This window comes from Dermacentor andersoni, chromosome 7 (genome assembly GCF_023375885.2).
Source record: "Dermacentor andersoni chromosome 7, qqDerAnde1_hic_scaffold, whole genome shotgun sequence".
Taxonomy (NCBI): domain Eukaryota; kingdom Metazoa; phylum Arthropoda; class Arachnida; order Ixodida; family Ixodidae; genus Dermacentor; species Dermacentor andersoni.
The window spans coordinates 40,284,286-40,312,082 of NC_092820.1; the positions used below are offsets into that span (position 1 = coordinate 40,284,286).

At 49.9% G+C, this 27,797-nt stretch overlaps 2 pseudogenes; one reads left to right on the forward strand and one right to left on the reverse strand.

The window, feature by feature from the left end:
* The first annotated feature begins 1,295 nt into the window (after nucleotides 1–1,295).
* LOC126535391 (uncharacterized) lies at nucleotides 1,296–3,787 on the forward strand (annotated as a pseudogene).
* A 6,010-nt stretch (nucleotides 3,788–9,797) lies between these two features.
* On the reverse strand, nucleotides 9,798–25,838 carry LOC126535390 (uncharacterized; annotated as a pseudogene).
* Nucleotides 25,839–27,797: the final 1,959 nt, after the last annotated feature.

Genomic DNA, 27,797 nt, shown 5'->3' on the forward strand with positions numbered 1-27,797 from the left:
GGCGGCGTCGCTTCGTAAACAAACTATAGCTCAAGAGGCCCACCTGTCACTTGATTCCTTCGTTTTTTACGTTGATGCAAGTATACAGGACTGTGAAACGACCACTGCACTTTATTGCCCTTGCGCACCTGCCCTGAATAAGAGATCCAAGTTTCAAATCCAACAGCCTCCTTCCTCCTTTTGTGCTAGGCTCCTTGCAGTTCGAGAAGTGCTGTGCTCTGTGGCCGCCTTTCCCATGGTCCCCACAGCCCGCATCATCATCCGGACTGATGCCCGCCAGGTGGCGCGGCTCGCCCCTGCGATGCGTTAGTCGCAGCCCTCAAATATATCAGCACATCCATCTTCTGGCGGCACGCATCCCGCCGCAAATATCCATCGAGTGGGTCCCACGCGACTTTCTGAGCTCCCAAAGCCGTGCGGATCCTGCGGCGCTTCTAGCAACCTCTACATCCTCACTGCCTCAGCTGCTTCCCCTAGGTTATGCCACCCTCCTTTTAACAAGAAAAGAACACCCCCGGCGCGTCACACGTTCTCTCATACCTCCGTGAGCTCTAAACCTCCCCCGCAGTCTTACCCGTGCAGAGGAGGTGGCGCTTCGGAGAATCCGGGTCGAGTTTTTTTTAATTTTTATTTATAGATATGGCAATCACTTATCGGTAATTTTAGCAAGATGGTACATAAAAAAATGCCGCATACACGAACATATAGTAAATGCAGGTTATACAATAGATACAATAGATACAAGCTATCGAAGCCACAAGAAATAAAAATGCATCAATGTTTACGTTGTGTAGGGTCCGTTTTGAATAACTTAAAAACGTTATTCAGAGGAAATAAATGACCAGAGAAATAAATGAATAGGATACAAATGGATACAGTCCACTTCAACACAATTCAGTTAGCTCATATTCTAACGGTGAGGAAAACAACGAGATGTCCAACAATTTGTGTCCAGTCTTCAAGCCTCACCTTTTCTTGCATAGTGAATCCTTACCAACTAGCTCAGCTTTCTGTCGTTCTAAGAAAACGAAGGCGCTGAAGAAATTCAATTAGTTAGCTTATTCCAGTCGACTATTATGCGAGAAAAGAATGAATACTTAAAACAATTACTGCACTTCAGAAAATAAATTCCGTGCGCTGCTACTGGCGCGCCACCGCGCGGCTGTGAGAGAAGACGCTCGTTGAGGATCCGAGCAGAAAGAAACGTCTCCGTGCTGCTGCCGGAATATGACTCCATGCCGCCGTGGAGACGCGTACGCCGCGACCGCGTCGTTAACGCGTAGCTGGTCGGCATGATGAATTGCTGCGTAGTCAGCTGTAGCAACAGGTACACGTCGTGTCCAGCGGGGACGACGTTTCATGGTTCCTCAGCTCGTCCGTGCTTTCTCGGGGAGCGGCAATGGTGGATCACGGCTGTGCGACGAAAAATGTAAGTTTGGTTCCCGTGACCGTGTCTTCTGTCTCGGCCATCTCGCGTTCTGCGTTTTTGTTTTTCTTGTGCCACTAACCTGCACATTTCAGAGCCGACAGAACAAACTGGGACCCCTATCGGCACACGAAGATAAGCAGCGTCCATTTCGTTGCGGGTGCGCCGTCCAACGATGTGTCTTCCCCGTCGTACGTGCCAACAATATTTCCTGACGAGTACCGAAGCTGTCCGTGCTTCCGGAAGGTAAGGCTGGACGCTGTGCAGGGTGATAACTCCTCGAAATAGGCACTTTCTTTTTAAACTAGCTCTCAGGTGTTGACATGTTTAGATGCGATAATTTCTTGGGGATACCTGAGCCAAGATTTCGTGCGTCGGTGTGCTCGAAGGTTCGTGTGACCGATTTCACTCTAGTGCTGGCAAAGGCCCAGCGACTAGGGCAGACGTGCGCAAACTGGAGGTCGAAACTCCCCTCTCCGAGAGGTCGCCGGACGCTGTGGTCACAGCTCCTCGAAGAGCTTCCATAATTAACGCAGAAATAGCATGGCAGGGTAGCCATACGACACTCGGAAGCTTTGAAAGGTCGCTCGAGCATAGCTTGGCTTACACCATAATTCCTGCAAAAAATAAAAGCGCAGTGACTTCACACAGACGAGATGGCCAAGTGCACGCGCACATTGAGTGGGGCATCATCATCATCATCAGCCTGGCTACGCCCACTGCAGGGCAAAGGCCTCTCTCATACTTCTCCAACTACTCCGGTCATGTACTAGTTGTGGCCATGTCGTCCCTGCAAACTTCTTAATCTCATCTGCCCACCTAACTATCTGCCGCCCCCTGCTACGGTTTCCTTCCCTTGATACCCAGCCAGTAACCCTTAATGACCATCGGTTATCTTCCCTCCTCATTACATGTCCCGCCCATGCCCATTTCGTTTTCTTGATTTCAACTAAGATGTCATTAACTCGCGTTTGTTCCCTCACCCAATCTGCTCTTTTCTTATCCCTTAACGTTACACCCATCATTCTTCTTTCCATAGCTTGTTGCGTCGTCCTCAATTTAAGTAGAACCCTTTTCGTAAGCCTCCAAGTTTCTGCCCCGTAGGTAGGTACTCGTAAGATATACTTGGGAGTAAACAGCAGTGCATGTATTCATTCCGGGGGTGATTAAACGCGCAATGTGTGCAGCATGGAGACAAAATTCCATGCCGAACAAAAATCTAGTCTGTTTATTCTCGTTTTCAGTGGTCTGGCAGTCGTTAGTTTTTGTTTGTTTTGGTCTGTGACCAGAGCATGACAGGGAGAGCAGATTCATGATATGAACCTGCTGGCTGTAAACGAGATTGCTCCAATCTAAATCCGATCTAAAGCAGCACCTCCGTCCGTACGTGCTATGTCAGTGTGAGCCAAACTTTGCTGATTGCAACTGTTCAAAACTTAGAGTAGCAGTGCCCCCCCCCCCCCTAATTAGACAGACATTTCCGCGTTCAATGACAGCCTGCATTACGGTTATCTAGAGAAGTTACGGTGTGCATTTTTCTTCTTAGAATTAAGAAGCGGAGAAAAGCCGCAACAACTGCTGCAGATCTTGCCCGCTCCTCAACATCTTTGCCAAACGTGGTGCAAGCTGCACCACCTACGGCCACCACTGACGTGCCAGCTTCTGCAGCACCAGCAGTCACACTACCGCTGGAGGAACCTGAAGGCACAGATGGGAATAACGAACCCAAACAACTGCAAGGAGTTGAGGTAGGTTTGCTGTACAACCATAAGGTACCGAGTAAGTGCCCACTCAAAATTTGCAGATTATAAAAACAAAGGAATGCAGGGTGGGTGCTTCTTGTGTATGAAAGCTAAAAGGCAGAACAGACATATTGTCATCAATGACAAACGATGCAGCAGTGAATAACAAGCTGAACATTTATTGTGACAGACTTGTGCCAAAACCAAACGAAAAGCAGACTTTACTTCCCCAGTTAAAGCACATCACCCCGACGCAACACAAAACAAAATAAATTTACACTGAAGAGCAATCTGGAACATGAAACTTGCACAGTCCTATAGAGTGTTGAACGGTTGAGAAGAATAATGTGAACCACCTCGGGCCGCAAAAGGCTGCGTGAAAAAAGCTGGGTTTTGTCAGCCACCACTTCATAGCTCCAGTCCCCCAGATAACGAGCAATCCTGTAGGGTCCAATCCATGCTGTTGTTTTCCCTATTAAAAACCTGCGATGGTAGTTCCCTTCTCGTTCATCACAATGAACGTTCATTCAGTTTCAGATAGTTTCCCAGGGGTACTGTGGTGAGCCTTGCATGGGCTTTTGTGTCTTGATGTGCCTGGGGTGTGATTTTGTAGAAATGACTTTTTTTATGCCAATGCATTTTCTCGTGACGTCAGCTATTTTGAATATGGAGGTTGCGTATGCAAGACGTCTTTTTGGATAGTCCAATCAGAAGCTCCCTTTATTGGCCGGATGTTTCTTTCGTGTTTTCTTTTCAAATTCCGGGGCTGTATAGCAAACTTATTTTGTAATACGACACATAAGCAGACTTCCATGCTGAATAAAGCAAATTCATTTTGTTACCTTACAACGCAAAGGCGGCCGCAGCTTAAACAAATGCAAACGGAAGTACTGCTATTTTCGAAGCTGTAGCCACATATTAGTCGGATCTGTATCCAATCTATGCCGTTTAGCGCACACGAAATGGCGGCCTCTGTTTACCCGTCAGCTGACAGCCTCTAGTGTGTCCGTAACGCAGCGCAACTAATTGCGATCCACAGCGGTATAGTTGCGTCTGAGAAGAATCTGCGCTGCTTACAGGAGCCGTGAGATAGAGGAGTGAGGTGAATAATTATTGCTCGTGTAGTGCTTGCATTGTCGTGTGGTTTTCGCTGCATGTACTGACGCGTGATAATTTTTTTCAGGAAGGGCCAACAAGAATTATCCGTAACACTCGAGGACAAACTTTGCAACATAGTGGATCGAGAACTGTCAAGGCACTCAGCACCTTTCAATAGAGCACCTCCACGACAGAAAAATAGCTTCGTCAAAGTGATCGCAGCAACGGTAATACTACCTGGGCCAGGCGCCGCTGCACGGACGGTTACGCTCCGAGAAAGAAGCTGCTACAATGGTAAATGTGAGTAGCGACTATTCTATATTAGTGCCATAAAAGGCAAAAAAACTGAATTCGTAGTCAGCACTTTATGCAGGTGCTTAGCTTAGACAGAATGTTTGCCTCTGAATTTCTTACTGTGCTGCGGGCCGGCTGAAATTCCCAAGTTTAAAAAGAGGAAATGGCGGCAAAAGGGCCACGGGTCTCAAAAGGCAACTATTCTCGTGCAGTTCATCGAGCAGCACCCGTAACTGGCGGTTGAAGGGCCCCACATTGTCAACACGCCTTGACTTCCGGCGTTTGGCATACGTCGGCGCGATGCCCCAGCATGCCACATTGGTAACAGGCGTTCAGTTTCTCGCGATATAGCGTACATCTAACAAGGATACGACCATACTTGACAAAATGGGGCAGCCTGAGTCCATCGAAGGCCACTATCACCGTGCCCGCGCCCTCGATGCGTTTAGCCTTCAGGGCTACCGGGTTCTTGCTGTTGATAGCTGAGATAGCCCCGCGGAGGTGCAGCGCCGCATCATCAACAAAAGTTATATAGATTTTTTTTATTGAACATAGTATTGTACGTTCTAAAGAAGTATTACGCATATTTTAAACAAGCTGTCGTTGGTAAAGCGCTCGTCCTTGTGTTTCTTCTATTCTTCGTCCCTGTTAGTTGCGCACAATAAGTTTTAAGATGAGTTGGTATACAGTCTTGTTTTGAGATACTGCATCGCGTCTCTTTTATCAGCGATTTCAGCTCAGGCTGGCTCTTAATCGTCCGCCTCTTTTTGACGTTGATCTCTTAAGTCGGGCTTTACTTCCCCGATTAAAATTAGACAGGCGTAAAGGTGTAATTAAACAGGCGTAAAATTGCATGGCGTAAAGGTTTCCGGTTATTTCGCGCAGTGTCATGTAAGCTTACGCTAGTTTCTTTCGATGATAACATATCGGCTAGTTTGCCTGTGGTGCGCTGGAATAGGGCAGCGTATCGTCTGGCGGCGAAAACGCGGCACTTTTGGCAATGACGGCCTAAATCGCTGGAGCACTCCGTTCTACTGCAGCGTCAGCTGTCGTTGCAGCCTGGAGTCAACGCTGACAAGAGGTGCCATAAGCGTACGACAAGGGGCCGCAGAGATGAGCAGTTACGATTCTCGCCGAGGTCATGTATGCCCATGCGGAGCTCACCGACTGCTGGCTGCGGTTTGTCCTGCTGCAGCCAGCAGTTTTTGCAAGATTCCTTTATTGCACAAAAAACAAGGGTTTATGTATGCACGGTGCATCGCTTATCGGCACACGTGCGATGGGTTTAAACACGGAACACGTGCACACAAGATAGTCAATCCAGTCACATCACTCTATTATCACATCCCTTCCCACCTAGAGAGAGAGAGAAAGAGCGAGAACAACTTTATTGAATATGCCTGTAGACGGGGTTAGGCTCCCTCCACGCAAGAAGGACAAGATTTTACCGCGACGCGGCCACTACGTCAGTCTCGTGCGTTGTGCTCCTCGATATCTTGGTTCCTCGCTACTTCCGCGGTTCCGAGAGGGCCGCCGCCGCCTTCCTGGGGGTGCTGCCCCCCGTCTCCTCGGTTTCGCGCGGTCGCTGCCTCTCTAGAGCGGCGGAGACCTGCTGGACGGCCTTGTGTTGTGTTTCTTGGACATAGCTCCTCGTTGCAGCCTCTAGCTGCGGCGGGATCGTCGTCTTCTCGCTGCCTTCTCGCGGATTTTTGCTACAGTCCCAAAGCATGTGAGCCGCGGTGGCTCTCTCCTTCGCGCAGTCTACACACGTCACTCGCGTACACGCTCGGACACAAGCGCTTATAGCTAGCACCGGGATGAGCAGGGACCCCATCTGTAACTGTCTGTATAACACTGCCTCCTTCCGGGTAAGCCCCGGGTGAAGTGGCGGCATAGTCTTTCTGTTCAGTCTGTACCACTTCACTATTTCGTTGAAGGTCGACATCTTGTTCTTGGCACTGCAGCGCGACCAACACTCCGAGTCGGCCGTGCTTGCAGCTGCGCGGTTGGTTTGTCCTCACGCGGCCGAGTTGGCCGTCTCGTTGTGGTTCACGTTCCCGCGTTCCGACACGTCACTGCCCATGTGGGCTGGAAACCACTTGATCACCACAGCACTTTTGCGTCCGATGTCTTCGGCCTTGCGCAGTATGCGCGCGGCCTCACTACATACCCTACCCTTGGCGTAGTTCTTCGCTGCCGTTCTAGAGTCACACAACATTGTAGTGCATCCGAGGTCGAAGACGGCCAAGGCGATGGCCACCTTCTCCGCCCGGTGCGCCTCTCGATCTGGACGCTCGCCGGGGTCTTCGTTGCACAATTCGATGCCCCGACAGCCACCGCCACGTATGCGTCGCTGCTCCCCGGATACTCCGCTGCGTCCAGGTAGACGGCGCCTTCTTCTCTGGCGTGGAGGTCCACGAGAGCCCTGACCCTCGCCAACCTGCGCTCCTTGTTGTGCTCGGGGTTCCCATTCCTCAGGATCGGGCAGACCCTGAGCTTTCTGTTGATGCTATCCGGTATAGGTAGTACGTCTTTCTGCTGCTTGCCTTCCCTCGGCTCGAGGCCAAGGTCCTGCAGTATGTGTCTTCCGGTTCTCGTTTCAGGGAGACGCTCGAGTTGCGCCATTCTCTGTGCTTCGGCTATTTCTCCAGCGTGTTGTGGACTCCCAGTGCCATAAATGTTTCGGTGCTCGTGCTCCCGAGGAGACCAAGCGCCGTCTTATACGCCTTGCGTATGGTGGCGTCTACCTTGTTACGTTCGCTCGGCCTCCAGTTGTGGAAGGCGGCCACGTACGTTATGTGGCTAACTGCGAACGATTGAACGAGCCTAGTCAGGCTCTCCTCCTTCATCCCTGCTCTTTTGTTGGACACCCTCTTGATGAGTCTCATTGCCACGGCCGTTTTGCCCGCGAGCTTGTTGACCGTTTCACCATTCACTCGGTTTCGCTGGGTGAGCAGCCCGAGTACTCGAATCTTCTCGACCTCCGGTATTACTTGTCCTCCCGCTGTCTTGACCGTGATCTTGGGACGCTCGTACTTGACTTCCACATTCTTTCTTTTCCTGCCCGCTCCTGTCGGTGGAATCACCAGCAGTTCTGACTTGGCCGGAGAGCAAGCGAGTCCCGACCCACCCAGCTGCTCCTCGATGGCGTTGACCGCTTCTTGCAGCGTTGTCTCGATGTGTCCGTCGCTTCCTCCCGGTACCCATAGCGTAACGTTGTCGGCGTAGATGGTGTGCCAGACTCCCGCTACTCTTTCTAGCCGGTCGGCCACCCCGATCATCACGAGGTTGAAGAGTAGCGGAGAGATAACCGAGCCCTGCGGAGTTCCGACGCTGCCCAGATTCTTCTTTTCGAGCTGCAGGTCTCCTGCGCATATTTGAGTGGTCCGATCCGTCAGGAAATCTTTGATGTACTGGTATGTCCTCCTGCCCATGTTTAGCCTGGATACTTGGGCCAGGATAGCCGAGTGCCTCACTTTATCGAAGGCGCTCTGCAAGTCCAGCCCGAGTATGGCTCTGTTCTCCTTGGTGCCCGTCATATCGTTGATGATCTCGTTCTTCAGTAAGATCATGGCGTCTTGCGTCCCAAGCTTCTTCCGAAACCCGATAATGGAATTTAGGTAAAGCTCCGATTCTTCCAGGTAACGCTGCCACCTGTTCATGAGAACGTGCTCGAGGACCTTTCCTACGCACGAAGTGAGCGAGATCGGCCTGAGGTTCTCTATGTTGGGCGGCTTGCCATGCTTGGGGATGAGGATCGTCTTGGCTGCATTCCATTGCTGGGGCAGCCTTCTTTTTTGCCAGCACTTGTTGTAGATGTTCGTGAGGGTTTCGATGGCCGCTTTGTTGAGGTTCTTGAGCGCTCTGTTGGTCACTCGATCGAGACCCGTGGCGGAGCTGCCATTGAGATCCTGCAGGGCAACACTGACTTCCCACGTCTGGATATCTCGATCTAGCGTCTCGTTCTTATTGCCTTGGTAATCCGGGTGTCTTTCCTTGGGGGTGGTCGGTAGGTACTTGGCGTTCAAGCGCCGCTTGACCTCGTCCTCCCCGTCTTCGCAGATTGTCTTGTGTAGGATCCTGGCCAGGTTGTTGTGTTGGTGACCCTTGGTCTTGGTTTCCTCGAGGAGGTGCCGCAGCATGTTCCACGTCTTGCCCTTGTGCATCTGTCCGTCGGCTTCGTTGCAGGCCTCGTTCCACTGTTGGGTGCATAGCACCCTGCAGTGGACCTCGATCTGCCCGTTGAGCTCGGCGATCTTCTTCCTTAGACTTCGGTTGGTTCGTCGCTTCTGCCACCTCGCTTTTATGCACTGCTTGGCTTCTATCGGGTGGGCCAGCCGACTATCCATCTTGTCTATCCATTCGTCCGTCTCCAGCTCTTTGGCGGCTCCTTCCGTCCTCTCAACGACGTTGGCCGCCCTTTGCTCGATGTCCGTAATGTCCAGTTGCACCGCGGGTAGCGCCTTTCAAAAGGCGTCCCAGTCCGTAATGCGATGCTTCCATATGCCGGTGTTGCCTTGGCCTTCGAGCGGTACGACAACCTCCACGATGTAATGATCGCTGCCCAGCTCTTGGCCCGTGTCTCTCCATTTTGCTTCTCTCGATCCTCCGTCGGTTTTGACGAAGGTAAGGTCCGGAGTGGTGTCTCTCGTAACCGATGTGCAGATCCGTGATTAGGTTCAGTCCCACGTCGGTGGCGTCTTGCATCAGCTCTCTCTCCTTGACCGTCGCTCTGTGGTAGCCCCAGTCTTGGCTCGGAGCGTTAAAGTCTCCGCACACTACGAGCGTATTGCTCCCCGCGACTGAGCTTTGCCTTGTGGAATAGTGCCTTGAATTTCTGTTGTCCGTGGTACGGATTGCTGTAGACGTTCACCAGGAAATTGCTCTCCTTCCTCTTCTTGCCAGTGATTACTTCCACCGTGCAGTGTTCGATGGCGCTTCTGTCGATCATTTCTTGTTCCATGAAGGTGATCCCTTTCTTAACGAAGGTGCAGACCCTTCTGCCCTTGCCCTTGGGCGTGTCATTTTGCTCGGCGGGCTGTCGTGCGACCGGTAGCCCGGTAGTCTCGGCGTCTCTTCGCTGTGTGTTTCTTGAACCATTATGACGTCTGGTTTCCTCGTTAGTTGCTGCAAGTGTTGCTGCAGCAGCGCTCTCGTGCCGGTAAAGCCGTTGCAGTTTCAGTGCCAGACCAAGAGGTCTCTCAATGGCGGTGTGGATGCTGTACGTGCTGTCCCGTCTATGATTGCTGCAGTTTGGCGATAATCTGTGCTTCGATACCTTGTATTTCTGCCTGTATCTGCGTCTGCAGCTGTGCTTGCATTTGCACCATCATGTTCTGGATCGTGCTCTCTATGTTCGTTGTCATCTGCTGAATTGTTTGCGCGAGGGCAGTCAGGCGTTGGTTGGTTACCTTGCTGGTCGCCTCAACACGGTCGAGTCTGTCGTCCTGTTTTTCGATTCTCTCCATTATCTTTCTTTCCTTGGCGCCCTCTATGGCTCTCCTCTTGGGAGCCGGTCCGGCCTCTTTCGTGGCTCTCAAGTCCACCTCGACCTCTGGTTGCTCCTCGGTTATCTCTTCTTGTTTCCTCGCTTGTGCGGGCTTCGGGAGCAGCTGCTGCTGTTGCTGCAACGCAATTAATGTCGGTAGCTTCTCGTTGATTTCCTTGGTGGTTGCGTCCTGTTCGGCGATTCTCCGCTTTAGCATCTCATTCTCGTCACTCAGGGCTTTTACCACCCTGTTCTCTTTTTGGATCTGCTTCGCGGCGTTTCGCGCTTGTGGTTGTCTCTTCTCTGCCATGTTTGCCTTGACTGCGTCGGCCCAGGCGACTCTCGCCCTCGAATGCGGCGGTCTGTGGCGGCTGGCGCTCCTGCCTCCCTTGCTGTTGTCCCTCTTGCGGCTGCTGTCGCGCAGCCTCGATTCCCCGCGGGGTCTCTCGGCAGACGGCGCTCGCAGCAGCGGAAAGCTTTCCAGATCCGGTTGTTGCTGCATGGCTTCCATCTTGCGTTCCCATTGCCGTTTTTTGACCATGTACGGCATCTTGTACTTGTTTTTGCATTCCCTATGCTGTCTTCCGCAGAGCTTGCACTTGGGCTTGCATTCGCGTTTGTGATACTCGCTGGGGTTCACGATTCCGCAGCCTAAGCACACTCTGCTGTTGGGATTCGGGCATACGTCTCTTCTATGGCCGACCTTGCCGCATTGCCTGCACACGTCAACGTGCTTGCGGTAAAGCCCGCACCTGACTAATATCGAGCCATACTTGACGTAGTGCGGTACTTTCTGCCCTGCAGAGAGTACTATCGCCGTGGTTGTATTGCCGATTCTGTGCGCCTCCACCGCTAGGGGGTTGCACGGGTTCACGATGTTTTCGGCTATCTCCTCCGGAGTGTCGTCTACGGCTATGCATCGGATGACTCCCTTGACCATGCGGTCCGGCGCCGTTCGGTAGGCGCTGACTTCGTATGTCCTGCCTCCTATGTTAAAGGCTTTGACCTTAGAGTATAGCGTGGCACGCCTCTCGTCCGGGGTGCTGACCACGATGATGTTTTGCTACGCGTTTGTGCAGATGGTGTCTGCTTTGGCTTCTTCCTTCGTTACTCGAGCCGCCGTCATGACGGCCGACATAATTATTGAAACCTCAGTTCTCTCTACGTTGACAGCTCCACGTGGTCCCACCTAGTAGTCAATGCCATAACGACGCACTGGTCGACGTACACAAGTAGACCTAGGGAATGCTTGCGGAACTACTGGCATAGGCGATCTCTTCACTGCAGTTTGCGTCGCTGGAAGGATGGGCGATTTCTGCACTGCAGTTTCAGTCACTGGAAGCTTGAAGCAGGGGTTAGCGTGATAGACTACCGGTATAGTATCCCATGCTCTCCGAACGAGGTTGCCATGACGTCGGTGTACTGAACCATCCGAAGTCTGTACTTTGTACATGACGCGGCCCAAGCGACGCAGTTTCCGTGCGGCCAGCCGCTTCGGACCACGGGAAAAGTTCCGCGCATACACGGGGTCACCGTGTAGAAACTCCCTCGAGGATGGCGGCTTGGTACATCCAGGGCCTTTCACGTCACGGTGCAGTCTCGACAAGACAGAGCGGAAGCTCCTGCCCAGCGTGAGTTCTGCTGGCGTCCTCCCGGTTTCCGAGTGCGGAGTGGAGTGCGGCTTGAATAGAAAACGAGAAGCTTTAAGCGCCACTGTGCCGTGGCTCTGCTTTCGAAGCTCACACTTTAGCTCGCGAACCATGCGCTCAGACTTTCCGCCGCTTGCGGGATGGTATGGCGCTGTGTACATGTAGCGCACGCCATTTTGTTCAAGAAATATTGCATTTCGTTGCTCCAAAAGGCTGTGCCGTTATCAGAAACAATTAACTCCGGCAATCCATATGAAGCAAACATTCTTCGCAGATTTTCGATCACAGCTGAGGAGTAAAGCGATGGCATTATCTCGATCTGGGCCCAGTTTGATAGCGCGTCCACAACACGAAAGCAAACGCCTTTAACTGGCCTTGCAAAATCTATGAATTCTGCTCCATGGGCTGTCGGGTTTCGTGCAGAAATGAACAGGCGTTTTAGGTTCGCTTTCCCTGTTCTTTTGCCAGAGTTTGCAATGACGCATGAAATCTTCAATCTGGGCATCGATTTTCGGTCACCACACACATAACCTTGCCAGAGCTTTCATGGTCGTTATGCCAGGGTGTTTGCATAGAGAATGTCCAGGCCTTTTTCTCTCAGTTCTTTGGCAGTATGACCTTAATACCACACAGAAGGCAGTCACAGTGAAAAGACAACTCTTCGCGCCTCACCTGATAGGCGGCATATTCTAGGCGGCACACCTTGTTCTAGCCAGCCAGTTGCGACCCATTTCTTCACACGCGACAGGCAAGGATCACGCAGAGTGGCTGATGCGACGTCTGCTGCGCTCACAGGAGGGTACTCCATTCCTTCCAACCAAAGGACGTCGCCAGGAGGCTCGATGTCCCTCCTGTCACCGGGTATCGGTAGCCTGCTTAGACATTCACCGTTTGCGTGATCTTGCGGTCCCTGTAAGCTCCAGCTTGTATTCGTAAGCAGGTAACAACAAAGACCACCGCAACACGCACGGTGACAAAAGAACGGGGAATCTGCTTGGCTCGTTGAAAGATACCAAGTAGTGGCTTATAATCTGTCAAGATGCGGAATCCTCGCCCAAACAGGTACTGGTGAAATTGACGGACGCCAAAGACAATTGCTAGAGCCTCGCGGTTAATCTGAGCGTAATTACCTTCCGCCTTAGTGAGTGTACTTGACGCATAAGCAACAGGTTGCTCGAGTCCATGAGCATCGTAGTGAGATAATACAGCTCCCACACCCATGGGTGCTGAATCACAAGTCAGAATCAAGCGTGCATCACGGTTGAAATGCACTAAAAGTGACTCTGAACTGGCAACGTTTAACGCTAGAACTTTATCTAGTGGGGCGAGTCTAGCAGTGCTATTGGAGGAATTAGCGGGCAGTAAATGGGATATAATACGGCTCAGTGAGGTTACGAGGACAAAAGAAGCAAATACAGTGTTGAAAAGCGGGCACGTCCTGTGCTACCAGGGCTTAGCGGAGAGACCAGAACTAGCAGTCGGATTCCTGGTTAATAAGGATATAGCTGGTAACATAGAAGAATTCTATAGCATTAACGAAAGAGTGGCAGGCCTTGTGAAACCTAATAAGAGATACAAATTGAAGGTCGTACAAACCTACGCCCCTACATCCAATCATGATGATCAGGGAGTCGAAAGCTTCTATGAAGACGTGGAAACGGCGATGGATAAAGTCAAAACAAAATACACTATACTGATTGGCGACTTCAATGCCAGGAAAGGCACGAAGCAGGCTGGAGAAAAGTCAGTTGGGGAATACGGCATAGGTTCTAAGAAAATCAGGGGAGAGTTATTATTAGAGTGTGCAGAACGGAATAATATGCGGATAATTAATACCTTCTTCCGCAAGCGAAATAGCTGAAAGTGGATGTGGAGGAGCCCGAATGGTGAGACTAGAAATGAAATAGACTTCATACTCTCCGCTAACCCGGCATCATAGAAGATGTGAATGTGCTCGGCAAGGTGCGCTGCAGTGACCATAGGATGGTAAGAACTCGAATTAGCCTAGGCTTGAGGAGGAACGGAAGAAACTGGTACATAAGAAGCCAATCAATGAGTTAGTGGTAAGAGGGAAACTAGAGGAATTCCGGATGAAGCTACAGAACAGGTATTCGGCCTTAACTCAGGAAGATGACATTAGTGTTGAAGCAATGAACGACAATCTTATGGACATCATTAAGAAGTGTGCAATAAAAGTCGATGGTAATTTCGTTAGACAGGATACCAGTAAGCTATCGCAGCAGACGAAAGTTCTGATTAAGAAACGCCAATGTATGAAAACCTCTAACCCTGCAGCTAGAATACAACTGGCAGAACTTTCGAAGGTAATCACCAAGCGTAAGACAGCTGACATAAGCCAGTATAATATGATTAGAATCAAACACGCTCTCAGGAACGGAGGAAGCTTAAAGGAGTGAAGAAGAAACTAGGAATAGGCAAGAATCATATGTATGCGTTAAGAGACAAAGCCGGCAATATCATTGCTAATATGGATAAGATAGTTCTAGTAGCTGAGGAGTTCTATAGAGATTTGTACAGTACCAGTGGCACCCACGACGATAATGGAAAAGGGAATAGTCTAGAGGAATTTGACATCCAACAAGTAACGCCTGAAGTAAAGAAACTCGTGGGCGCTATGCAAAAGGGGAAGGCAGCTGGGGAGCATCTGGTAACACCAGATTTGTTGAAGGATGGTGGGCAGTTTGTTCTAGAATAACTGGCCACCCTGTATACGAAATGCCTCATAACTTCGAGCGTACAAGAATCTTGCAAGAACGCCAACATAATCTGAATCCATAAGAAAGGGGGCGTCAAACACTTGAAATATTATAGACGGAGCAGCTTACTGTCTGTTGCGTACAAAGTGCTTACTAAGGCAACGGAAAATAGAATCAGGAACACCTTAGACTTCTCTCAACCAAATGACTAGGTAGGATTTTGTAAAAGCTACTCAACAATAGACCATATTCACACAATCAATCAGGTGGTAGAGAAATGTGTGGAATATAACCCACACTTATATATAGCTTTCATTGATTACTAGAAAGCGTTTGATTCACTCAACACCTCAGCAGTCATGCAGGCATTACGGAATCATGGTGTAGATGAGCCGTATGTAAAAATACTGAAAGATATATGTACAGCTGCTCCACAGCCACCGCAGTCCTCCATAAAGAAAGCAACAAGATCCCAATAAAGAATGGTGTCAGGGAGGGAGATACACGATCTCTCCAATGCTATTCACAGAGTGTTTAGAGGAGGTATTTAAAGACCTTGATTGGGAAGAATTGGGGATAAGCGGCAAGGGAGAATACCTTAGTAACTTGCGATTCGCTGATGATATTGCCTTGCTTAGTAACTCAGGGGACAAATTGCAGTGCATGCTTACTGACCTGGAGAGGCAAAGCAGAAGGGTGGTTATAAAAATTATTCTGCCCAAAACTCCGGATTGTCAGACTGAAATAATAAGAAGAATAAGAGTGGGCTGGTGTGCGTTTCGCAGGCATTTTCAGATAATGAACAGCAGGTTGTCATTATCCCTCAAAATAAAAGCGTATAACAGCTTTGTCTTACCATTACTCACCTACGGGGCAGAAACATGGATGCTTACGAAAAGAATTATACTTAAATTGAGGACGACGCAACGAGCTATGGAAAAAAGAATGATGGGTGTAACGTTAAAGGATACGAAAAGAGAAGATTGCTTTAGGGAACAAACGCAAGGTAATGACATCGTAGTTTAAATCAAGAAAATGAAATGGGGGAATGGGCAGGGCATGTAAGGAGGAGGGAAGATAACCGATGGTCAGTAAGGGTTACGGACTGGATTTCCAGAGAAGGGAAGCGTAGCAAGGGCGGCAGAGAGTTAGGTGGGCGGATGAGATTAAGAAGTTTGCAAGGGCAACATGGCCACAATTAGCACACGACCGGGGTTGTTGAAGAAGTACGGGAGAGACCTTTGCCCTGCAGTGGGCGTAGGCAGGCTGCTGCTGATGATGACGATGAAGAGAGACTCGGACGTCAGCAACGCCTTCAGTCTTTCGAAAGCTAGTTGCTGTTGTTAACCCACTTCCACGTAGTGTCGCTGTCCAGTAGGCGGCACAGTATTTCGGCAACTTCAGACCTACCCTTTAGGAAACGATTGTAAAAATTCACCATATCTAGAAAAACTTGGGGCTCCTTGTTTTTTGGTGTAGGTGCTTTGTGAATCGCCTCGGCTTGAGCCTTTGACGAGTAAATGTCATTTGCGTCTATCCGCTGTCCCAAGTACTCCAGGCTCTCTTTCAAGAACAAACATTTGGCGCTTTGTAAACGCAGTCCCCCTTTTGACAGTCGGTTGAGAACTTCTATGAGGACTTCGTGGTGTACTTTTGCATTTCGCTGGCCACAAGGATGTCATCGAAGTATGCCGCTACCTGGCATAGACCTGCAAGAACTGTATCAATTGTTCTTTGAAATAATCCGGCTGCAACCGACACATGAAACGGCAAACGTCGCACTTTTTACAGGCTCTTTACTGTATTTATCGTGAGCTCTTCTGCTGAAGCATCATGAACGGCAAGTTGTTGGTACGCTTGCGTCAAATGAATTTTAGAAAAAATACGGCCTTTCCCTAACTTTGCGAAAAGTTCCTTGCTAGTAGGTGAAGGATAAACGTTGTTCCTTACCGCTTGGTTGACTGTACTTCGATAGTTGCCGCATATTCTTAATGACCATTCTCTTTTCGGACGATGACCACATGGGTGGCCGATTCGGAGCACTGCGTCGATTGCAGAACAACTTGACGCTCCAGTTTTTCCAGTTCTGTGATGACGTCATCCTTGAGTGCGAACGAAATGCTGCGGCATTTTAGAAACTTGGGTCGGGCGTCCTGCTTCAGCTTGATATGCAGTGGTGGAAAAGTGGCGCCTGGAAATGTTTCGCCAAAAACATCCGGAAAGTATTTGATAAATGCTTCTGCGTTTTGTTCTTATTCTTACCCATTCGTGCCCTTTTGCGGAGCTAAATGCCGGGACGATGGTGGCAGCTATCAACACGGAGGATTTCTTTCCGCGCAAGTGTAATGGAACCAGCTAGTGCAATCGGTGCATGTTTGTTCGTAGCCGCGTAGGAAACGGAGGAGGAAAGTGCTTGGAGGGGCAAATAATCACGCGCCGGGGAAAGTACGAAGCACAGTGCTGTGCCGGCTGTGCGCTCTAGAATTACTCTACATGCTGCGCTTGGGGAGCAGCGTTACGTGCCTAATTGAACGCGCTCCTCGCCCCCCTATTCGCCAAATCTGGCCACATGCACAAAAAGCACCGTTTTGAAGAAAAGCCAACTTCACGACTGCGCCTCCACTGTCGTTCGCCCCTCTACCGTTGTCGCGAGCTTCTCCTTGGGCCTCTGCAGCTTCTGCCACACCTGTGCTGGATGTGTCGCGTTGGTGTGTTGTTTAGTGCAGTTTGGATGGACGTTCCTTTTGTCGCCCTACGGCGCAGCGTCAAGATTGCTATATTGTGCTTCTCAGTTCTATACGAAGCTTTTCCAAATTTTTGTAATTGGGCGCTTTGTCTAATTACATTGCCAGTTTTACTTTTGATCGAAAGCGAAAAACAAAGCAGCGTCATATCTGTGACTGACGAATCTGAGCATTCGACAATGTGTAGTGTACTATGTAGTGTACAGGGTAGTGTACCAGATAGCCCTCTCTTGTGGCAACAGCTACATAGGCCAGACGGGACGGTGTTTAATCATCAGACTGCAGGAGCACCGCGCAGGGGTAGAAGGATTGGCGGGGGGTGGCAAACTGGGCTGACCATTGTCCCCACTGTCGTAATTGCACGCCTAGGTTCCGCGACACGAAAGTCTTGAAGATGTTTGCGTCACAGCTGAGCCGGGAAATCTATCAAGCTTGCTGTATAAAAATGCAATTTGGCAGCTGCGAAAGCACCTCTTCAGTGTCACTGAGTGAAAAAAGTTAGATTATTTACATACAAATTTGTGCCACTGACGCCCACGTGCCAATTCCGAGTGATGGTTGTCCGATGGTAATCAAGTGTGATTATGATACATGTATAAATGCGGGGCTTTCCTGGAGTAAATCTGAGTTGAAGTTCAGAGCTTGTCCTGTGTGTTTCCTTCTTCGTCCGTTGTCGTTTGCGCGGTTACATAATGCAATCCAGTATCGACCACCAACTAGCCCACCTCTCCTTGTTAAACAAGCAGAGAAGGAAGGTAAGCGCAGGCGCGCTAGGTCGTCGTCCTCTGGCAGTTGCTACAGGTTTTGTTTGTGATACGGACATACTGATTTTGTCACGTGATAACACCGTCCTCAGGCACCATACGCTGTGTGTGCGACTGAAAGCGTGCAATGGTAAGCCGACGATGACGGCTCAGCCTCGCTTGTGGTAGGGCACAAAGGGGGAGGAGGTGCGCCGTTAGCCGTCGCGCTCATGCCACCAGGAGACGGGTGAAAGGGAGGCGTCGTATTTCGGCCACGCGTGGTTGCGCGGGTTATATCTTGAAAGTAATCCCCTTTGTGGGCACAGTCTAGGTGGGCCGATGGCTCCTAGCTCCGGGTGCCCTCTGTTCTCGCCGCTAAGTTTGCGTTGCAACGATAGACAACACGAAAGTCACTTGGCTCGCTGCTGCTGCCGCGATTGCTCACGCCAACGCTTTGACAACGAGCGTCCGCGATCATCGGGTCTGATGTGTTCATGTTTGCCTGTGCGCGCTGGTACCATGCTTGTTAATTTAGTTAGGAAGCGGATGTTTACACGAAGCCCTTCAACTGCGGCGGCTGCTACGTATGGCACGGCCACACGAGCCCTGTCTTAAATACAATCTCCAACGCGGACAGTGCAGGCGTCTAGGCCCACTGAGGGGCGGCAGCTTGGTGTGCGGTGTAACACCCATACGCTTGCGTGTCACTCGCATTCACGAAGTGAAACGTCACTTTAACTTGTTTTCTTCAGCGAAAGCTGGCCACCGCTTTTCTGTCAGATGCCCTCTGAAAGGAAACCCGTGCCACCAACCTGCTGCAGTCCGGTGCTCCTTCCTGGGTTCTCATCCTTGCGTGTTTCAAAACACTTCGATGGCAAACCTCAGTGCCTTTCAACTCTGTGAAGATGGATGACCAGCGAGCTATGTATGTAGGCCCCTTAATAACGAACAGCACTTCCACCGCAGGTTGGCCCGACATTTTACTATCTTCGGGATCGGCCCACGTATAGAGAGCACTTAACGCCTGACACACCTCCGCCCCAGGTCTGGACGGTATTGCAAAATCTTGCAAATGCTGAGCGCCTGCTTCACCTCCACCGCGGATCAGTGCGGCAATGCACTCTCTTTGGGATCGGTTCACATATGGGTAATTTTTACGCCTGGTGCACTTCCGTCGAGGGTCGGCCTGATATTGTACTATCTTCGCTATCGGCCCATATATGAGTAGGGCTTAACGTCTGCGTCCCCTCCGCCACGGGTTGGTCCGGCACTGCACTACCTTCGGCATTTCTTTCTACACGCGGGCACGATAGTGGGGAAAGTGGCCTTTAATAGCTTCGCTATAAGAACTTATGCGTGCATACCGAACTGAGCGACCAGATGAGCGTTTGTTTGCCATCTGCAACCAAAACACTCAGCAGGCAATTAGGAACACTGCATGAGCTGTGATTGCAAACGTGCAAGCTAAGACGGCATTATTGATGTGTCCTAACATGTTCTCTCGCCGCCCTGAATGTCCAGTCTGCAAGTCACGTAATGCTGAAGCCGCCATCCACCACATGCTGTGATGGATGCCTGCGTTGAAACTGACGCTGCTCCGGGAACTCGCAGTAGCGAGACTTTCGTCGCATAATCCAAGCGTATACACATCTTGGACGCAGGGACCACATTATCGAACTCTCCTGGACTTACTTAAAGGGACACTAAAGGTTACTATTAAGTCAGCGTGGACTGTTGAAATACCATCACAGAAACCTCGAAACGCTTGTTTCGTGCCAAGGAGAGACTTATTTTAAGAGAAAATGCGTTCTGAAGCGGCCGCGTACCTCTAGCGCAGTTCAAATCGCCCGCCCTCCGATCGAGGAGTACTGACATCATGGTCTCATAGTGACGTTGCGCCATCGGTGAGTAGAACGGCGTCCGCAGATGGCGCTACGGCTTTTCTGCGCAAAACTAAAGTGTACTAGACCGTTGGGTAGTGAGCTGACTCTCCGGTGGCGGCGTGCGCTCCCGCGTCGCCGGAAATGTGAACATTTTTATGTTTTCCCGGGGACCCGCGCGGAGGCGCTGTCGTCGTCGTCAATGTAAACCTCCGCTGCCTCCGCCGCTGCCTTCCTGGCTTTGCGCGCCGCTGCCTCCGCTGTGCTTTCTTTCATGTGTTCCGAAGTTTACATTACCAATTCTAATGTTTATAAGAAATCATCGTAGGGAAGTATATCGTGCGTCGCTATTGCGTGTGAAATGGCACCACGCCGTTTGAACCACTGTTTTGCGCCCGGCTGTAAAACGGGCTATGTACATGTAAAAGGTGCCCCAAAGCCGTCGTTATTCAGCGTGCCCAAGGATGAAGCACTTCGAAGACTGTGGGGAAAAAAACTCCATCGAGCGGACAAGCCTCTCGAAGACACAAGTGCCGTGTGCGAACTACATTTTGAGCCGCGCTACGTAATTCGCGACTATGTACACATCATTGGTGGCAAGGAAGTGCGGATCCCACGTGGTAAGCCACTGCTTAGCAGTGATGCTGTGCCAACCATTCTTCCAAACCTACCCGCGTATTTGACGAAAAAAGCTGTGAAAGAGAGGCCTGCTCGTAGAAGGAAGTCAGAGAGTTGCGCGTCTCCGGCGAAGCGTAGACCGTGCTCGAACAGTGACACGACGGTGTCCTACACAAGCGCTGCAACGATTGCTGAGCAAGGCGCGGCCTCCTCGACGGAAGCAGGCGTGGAGCCGGACGCCGATGCAGAATTTTCATGCCCACTGGGTCAGCAGGAACCCATGCTGTTATTTGACAGTCTTCAGGTACCGTCGGAGCAGTGGACCAAGCACAGGTTTCCTGGACACGACGGTGTCGTGTACTGCACGTCTGTGTTGACATCAAGAAATGAGGTGTGCTCAGAAAAAGTGGTAATGTTCTTTCAGTCACAGACGCAAAGTTACTACAAAGTGTTTGTGAGAGGAATTCTGCTAAAAGAAAGCACATTGCAAACAAGCGGGGAAGCAGAAGATGTGCTGAGAGCAACTGATTCCATGAGTGTTTGCACTGGAGTAATGCGACTTGAAGATTATGAAGAAAGGTATTTTACGAAGAACCTTAAATCCCACGTAGTGACCCTCGATTGCCAAGACTGTCTGACCCTTCTCACTATGCCTGCCCCAGATGAAACTTTCCAGCTTGCGAGGCTGACAAAGCTTCGTGACAATGGAGGGCTCCTCTATCCAACTGGTCGCTTATTTGGTTTCATAAAGAAGCTTGAGGACTTGTTCACAGGCTGCTTCTCCCATGGACAGCTGCACCCTGACAGCATTTTAGATGTGCTGACAGTTGTCAAAGCCAGACTTGGCCAAGAGGTTGGTTGTTCCAGTCATGCTTCCACCCTTTCTCCAAAAATAATCAAATTCTATGTCACTACACGACTTCACTTCTATGTTAAAAGTATAAATACTGACAAGTCGGGGAAGCGCCAAAAGGCAAAGCACTTGAAGTTGAGCCGCTGCTCTTGAAATGTGCATGCTGTCTGCATTGTCTACTTGTTGCATTGTGCTTGTCACGATAATAAACTTTTGTTAAAGTTGTTCAACCAACATTTTGTTTGCATTTTTTTTTCTCTTTTTCTTTCATAAAATATTTCCTTAAAAATAAGTGTGGCTATACCAACATCACTCTCTGGAAAGGCAGATATAGGAAATTATGCAGTATGTTAGTGTCGGGAGAATTAAATGCGTTTTATGTTGGAATAATGTAGAGCAACGACTGATGTATAGGCGCATGTTTTCTGGCACATATGTGACAAGCTACAGCATGGAAGGTGTTTTAAACGGTTTACCTTTTGTTTCAACATTCATGTGCGATTAAAACTTCATATCTATGCTGCTTAACATTTCATTGTTATACCTCTATTTTTCTTCCACAATATGCTCAGCCAGAGTACAGGAAAGGCATCGTTCCAAAGGTGCCTGAATTGCTGTAAGGACTGCAAATAGGGTAACGCCGAAAACGAATTTCTGCACGCGCGCAACTCGATAACACCGCGACATATGGATCACTTACGTTCTAATCAAAGACAGCAGTAAAACTGCTGTCTTTGACAAGAATGTAAGTGATTCATTTGTTATGTCACGCTATTATTGAGTAAATATACCCAAACTTGCTGTCAATGGAGAGGAACCCCACAGCCTTTTACTCGGCGCAAGACGCGAGTTTTCGATACGAGTGCAAGCTCAGCAAAGCCAGCGTTACAAAAATGGTGATTAAAGAAACTTTTCCCTCATGAAAAGAAAGACGAAGTACTACTGACAAACAAGCATACTGTCCAAGCTCTTTATTTATATGAGAAACGAGCATTCAAGAAATTAGACCGTTTCTACAGCGGCGACCACGTACCTTTCGCACGGCCAAAGCGCGGCCGCTTACATTGAATACAGTGGTGGCGCCATCTAGCAGGCGAGACGTAAACCGCGACAGCGGATGGAGCTCAGTCAGTCCACTACCCAACATTCTAGTACACTTTAGCAAAACGCAAGCGCGCGGCTAGAAACAGAGCCAAGACAGAGCCGACAGCAGAGCGAAATCGGGAGTATGGTGGCTAGCGGAAGGAGAAACGAATTACGTCCCACATTACGTCCCACGGCACACGGAGAGTCCGTTTTCGTCAAACTATAGGCTGCGGCGAGCTCGCAGCGTGGTCGGCGTGGTCTGTGAGAAGTGACGAGCCTTTTCGCACTCGCAACAAGGCATAAAAAAATGCAAATCGACGCAAAACTCGGCCTAGAAACGTGCTTCGCCACAGCCAGGGCTCAATACGACCCAAGCTGGCACGACCCAGATGTCGTTTCCCGCACCGCCACCAGGCGCCGCTACTATACCTCAAACTCCAGCGCAAGACGCCCATAAGCTCGTACTTCCTTCGACGCTCGTCGCAATGGACCCTGACACCGACAGATTGGCTCGCGATGGTGGGCTCAACTTCAGCGATTTGAACACCGACGAGCGCGACCTGCTGCTGAGGGCTCGCACTGCCGGCGTCATTGCGTACTACGACGGCGGCCTCGACACCGGCTCTCCGGAGCGGGAAAGCAACGAGGGCTTCCCACGACATCACATGGACGTGGCATTCTCGCTGCTTGTTCCAAATGAAACTTTCGCGAGCCAGCAGAACCCTCACAGCATGACGCGTTAACGAAACTACTGAAACTCCAAAGCGTGCGCGGCGCAGAGTCGAGCGCGCACAGTCGAGCGAAAACGAAACCTTTCGAACACCCATATTACTGATGGGTAACCTCAAAATGTTATTTTTTCTTAGAATCGAATAGACGTAGACAAGTAGCATTTTTTTCCGTCTTATAATCAAATGAAATGATATTTTTAATACGAGTAGTTGAGTATTAGTAACACAAATTATGAGGAGTGCTTTCGTCATCGGGCTAGTACCGGAATGTCGCTGGGGGGTCTCAAATCGTGTCATGCATTTACCTCAATTTCTCGGTTACTAAAGCTCTGTTCGCGATTATATTGACGCCTTAGACGTTCTAGAACATTGCTCTACCACTTTAACTTGAGTTTCTGGTAACCTTTAGTGTCCCTTTAAATTAGGAAGTCTTTTTTCATTCATTTAGTCATCCTTTTTACCCCGCATCCCATACCCGTGTATGCCCTGAGGCATTAACCCTCGCATATAAAAAATTTTCTACTCTTATTCTTTTCAAATTTTATTCATTACAATTGTCTTGTGAGAGTGTTTTAGTTTATAAATGAGTAAGTTTCGCACAACATACTTATATTTTATGTGCTATGCACACCATTCGGTCGCAGCGCTCGTCTCATGGCGTCATCGCGGAAGCGATCATGGTTCTACTGTTCTGCTATAAGGACGACACACTGCCCCATTCCAATACACCCTATTTAAGCATCACCTTTTAGAAAGCCGCTGCCATCAAGGCAATAGGTTTCAATTGTAACCAAGCCGAAGAAGAAGAAGCGAGAAAGGTGGTTCCGAAGATGAAGACGTGTGGGGCTGGGACGAGCTGAAACAAAACAGTGATGGCGGCCATGTCGGTCGGGTTACCTGTTTAGTTACAAATTTAGCGCAGTCGTTTATGGAGCCTTGTGCTACTCGCCTGAGCCACACCGATTTTCTATGAACAATGTGCACCCACGTTACAGTTTCCCTTGATAAGCCGATGAACGTTGCACAGTGCGTCTACGGTAAAGAGCGGTCCTGTTCGGTGAACAGTTGTCATAGTGAAGTCTTACTACTGCAACTTGTCTGTGAATTCGAACGCTGGCGAGGGCTTTCAAGATTGCCATGAGTGATCCCCAGCATAACGCAGACGTCATGCGTTCTTGCGAGCTTCGCGGTTCCACCGCAGCAAATCCCGTCTTCACGAAAACGGAAGTAACCTCTCGTAACTGCGATTTAGACGACCACAGTGCAAGTGCGCTGATGCACGATATAATGAAGTTTCAAGAAACGAATAGCCAGCATCAGCAGCAACTATTTGATTTTTTATTGCAAGCAAAGTTTCGGCAAGTGAGGAAGAGACCCATTGTTGTGACGGAGAAGTGTCAACGCTGCCGTCACTGTTGCGAAGGAGGATCCAAGGCGACGGAGATTAAACGAAATATTTATATGCAGTATGTACACGGGCGTTACATGAACGGCTCAGAGGCCGGGGCACAATACACTCGCACGAAAGCGTGCGGTGAGAATCGGGGGCACTCCTCTGCTTGCTGTCGTCGTCGTCTCCCCGGCATCCTGTGGTTCGGGCTTTTATAACCCCAGGATTTGTTGCAGTTGCCATTGGTTCGAACTCCTCCAATCAGGACCCACGGCGGGTTGCTGTGCGAATTCCGACGAATGGATGAGAGGCACCTGCATCAGGCGATGCCGGTGAAGTGGTTCATCGGCACCGCTCCGGCGACGCCACCGGATGTAACCCGAACATGACTCGCCGTCGCCCCCGGCCAATTCGCTCGGCGCCCGACCTCAGCCGCATGCCTGCAAAGCGAACTTTTGTTGGGAGCTTTAACGCAACACCATGTAGCTTGTCAGCCCGGAAGCCTACGACTGGTCGCACACAGGAAGTGCCCAGGAATGGCTTTATTTTTCTGAATACGTCTGTGACAGGAATTGCTGGCGAGAGGATAAAGACAAAGTTATGAACATGCCTCGATACCTGGGAAGTAGTGCAAGGATTTGGCACGAGCTTCGAGCTTCTGAACAAGGCGAACGCCCATAGAAGGAGTGAAAACAGAGCTTTTTATTTTCATTGGCTGATAACAAGCTTCAAAGCTGGGGTAAGCTATGGATAAAGCTGCATTTAGCTGACTATGCTCTATCCCAGGCTTCGTTGGTCGTGCTCATTATGCTGGGGCTTCCGGAAGACATGCGGTGTCGAGTTCAGCTTGGAAAATAAAACAACAAAGAAAAGTTACTGCAGAATATAGAAGAACTGTGTTATAATGTTGAGCAACATGTGAGCAGTTATGATAATGCGAAATCCGAAGATGAACTGGCCGCACCGAATAAACAAGTCTCATATCAAGAGCAGAGCAGGCAAGAAAGCTGCATGCACTGAAGAAACTGCCAACTTTAGGCTCATTCTTTTCGTCAACGGGCAACCCTGTACTCCTCCGTACTCGCTCGGCAACGGGCATCCCTATCGAAATAAAGTTTAGTTGTTTTGTTCACCTCAAACGAAGCAGTCGGTTCTTTTTTGACCTGCCATAATTTCCTCAATATTTAGTGCCGAAACCCGGGAGAAACGATCGAACTTACCATTGAGGCAACGAGGTCAACAGACATCGACACCACAACGAGCTCGGGGAAAACCAGCAACGATCCTCGGGCAGAAAACGGTCGACGAGGCGCGCCTTCAACAACAAGGCCCAGGGACGCCACACCCAACCGAAACCGACACCACGACTCAAGCCCCATCGCGGTAAGCGAACTCTAAACATTGATGTCACGATGGAACGGCTCAAACTGAAAAGAAGTGCATTTAGAGCTCAAGTCACTAAACTGATTTCTGAAGCGGACTTATTCTTGGATAGTCATGCAGACGAAGGAGCTCGTAATGTATTGTCTGCGAGGCTTAGCGCCCTCCAAATACAGCTAAACGAGGTGGACGCAGCCATCGAGCCCTTAGTGCAAGACCAAGACGCAGAGCTAAATTATGTGCGGACCATAGAATACAACGACTGTATCGTCGCACACATGGCAAAACTCCGCCAAGAAGCAGAAAAAGACCTGCTAACAAAACAAGCAGAAATGGCGGCGACGCGGGCGCAGACCGACGGCCCTCCGGCGGGGGCAAAGTGCAAAGTGAAACTGCCGAAGCCCGACTTACAACGATTTAGCGGCGCCGCCACGGAGTGGCAGTCCTTCTGGGAGCAGTTCGAGCAAGCGGTGCACGGAAACGACGGCCTCTCCAACGCAGAGACGTTTTTGTACTTGCGATCGGTGCTTTCGGGAAAAGCCGCAGCGGCCATTGCCGGCATTCAAGTGACTAGGGCAAATTACACCACTGTCATCAAACTTCTGAAAGAACGCTTCGGTCGACGAGACGTGATGATTCAAGAACACCTGACTCAGTTACTTGAATTGCCACCGGTACAGCACGAAAAGGAGCACATCGGCCTACGTCGACTCTATGACCACCTGCAACGCAATATCGCTGGTCTCACGGCGCTCGGAGTCAAGACAGACAGTTACGACGCCCTGCTCCCCTCCACACTCCTGCGAATGCTGCCAACCGATCTTGTTGTCGGATACCATAAGGGACTTTTTGCTGCAAGCAAAGATGACGCGATCAGCATCAAGAGTTTGCAAGCTTTTCTTAAAACAGAAGTAGAGAGCCGGGAAAAGGCACTGCAACCTCGTAATCTCGCAGCCAGAGAATCAAAACATCGACACAAAGAAAAGAGCAAACCTCAGAAAGGGTCAGCAGCTTCTCTTTTTTTCTGCGGGTGCTTCGAAGCAGTCCGATTCATGTGCATTCTGTGCTGCAAAAGATCATGCGACTCACAATTTCCAGGCGAAGATCTCATTGGATGAAAAGAAGAAAAGGCTCACTGCAGCTGGCTGGTGCTTCCGATGCTGCATAAAAGGGCACACTTCAAGGGAATGCCGCAACAAAAGAATAAAATGCAAGGAATGTGGCAGAAGACATCTGACTCAGATGTGTGACCCGACATGGAAGCCACCCGAGAACAAAGCCACAGAGTTGCACTCTTGGACAGAAAAGAAATCTGAAAAGGTACCAACTGTGCTGCTCCAAACCGCTCAAGTATGGGCAGAGGGACGAAGAAGAGCGCTCACTCGTCTACTCTTTGACGGAGGTAGCCAACGAAGCTTTGTCACTAAAGGACTTTCACGGGAACTGCAACTAGAGGTTGTAGGTGAAGAGGACATCACAATCTACCCATTCGGAGGAGCAGGAAACATTATTAAAGAGAAGCGCAGAAGAGTAAAAATTTCGCTAAGAAGTCAATACGACCGTAAAGAGCACTCTATCGAAGCTATGGAAATACAAGAGATCTGCTCTGATCGGCTTCATGTTCCTGAGGACATCCTAAACGAGGTGCAAGCGGACATCGATGAACTGGTAGACGTGACTGTTGCACCAGCCCATTTGATGGAAAGCGGGACCGACATTCTTATCGGTGCTGACTATTATTGAGCTTTGGTGTGTGGTGAAGTCAAGAAGCTGCAAGGCGCACTAGTTGCGGTAAAGACCGAATTTGGCTGGACTCTTCAAGGAGCGATTCCCAGCGGTAGCTCAGCTGCCTACTGCTCAACCGTGGCAGTGCTTCGTGCCGGAGTGTTCGCCGACACAACCAGCTTCTCCAAGGAGCTTAAATCGTTCTGGGAACTTGAGAGCATTACAATTACCGG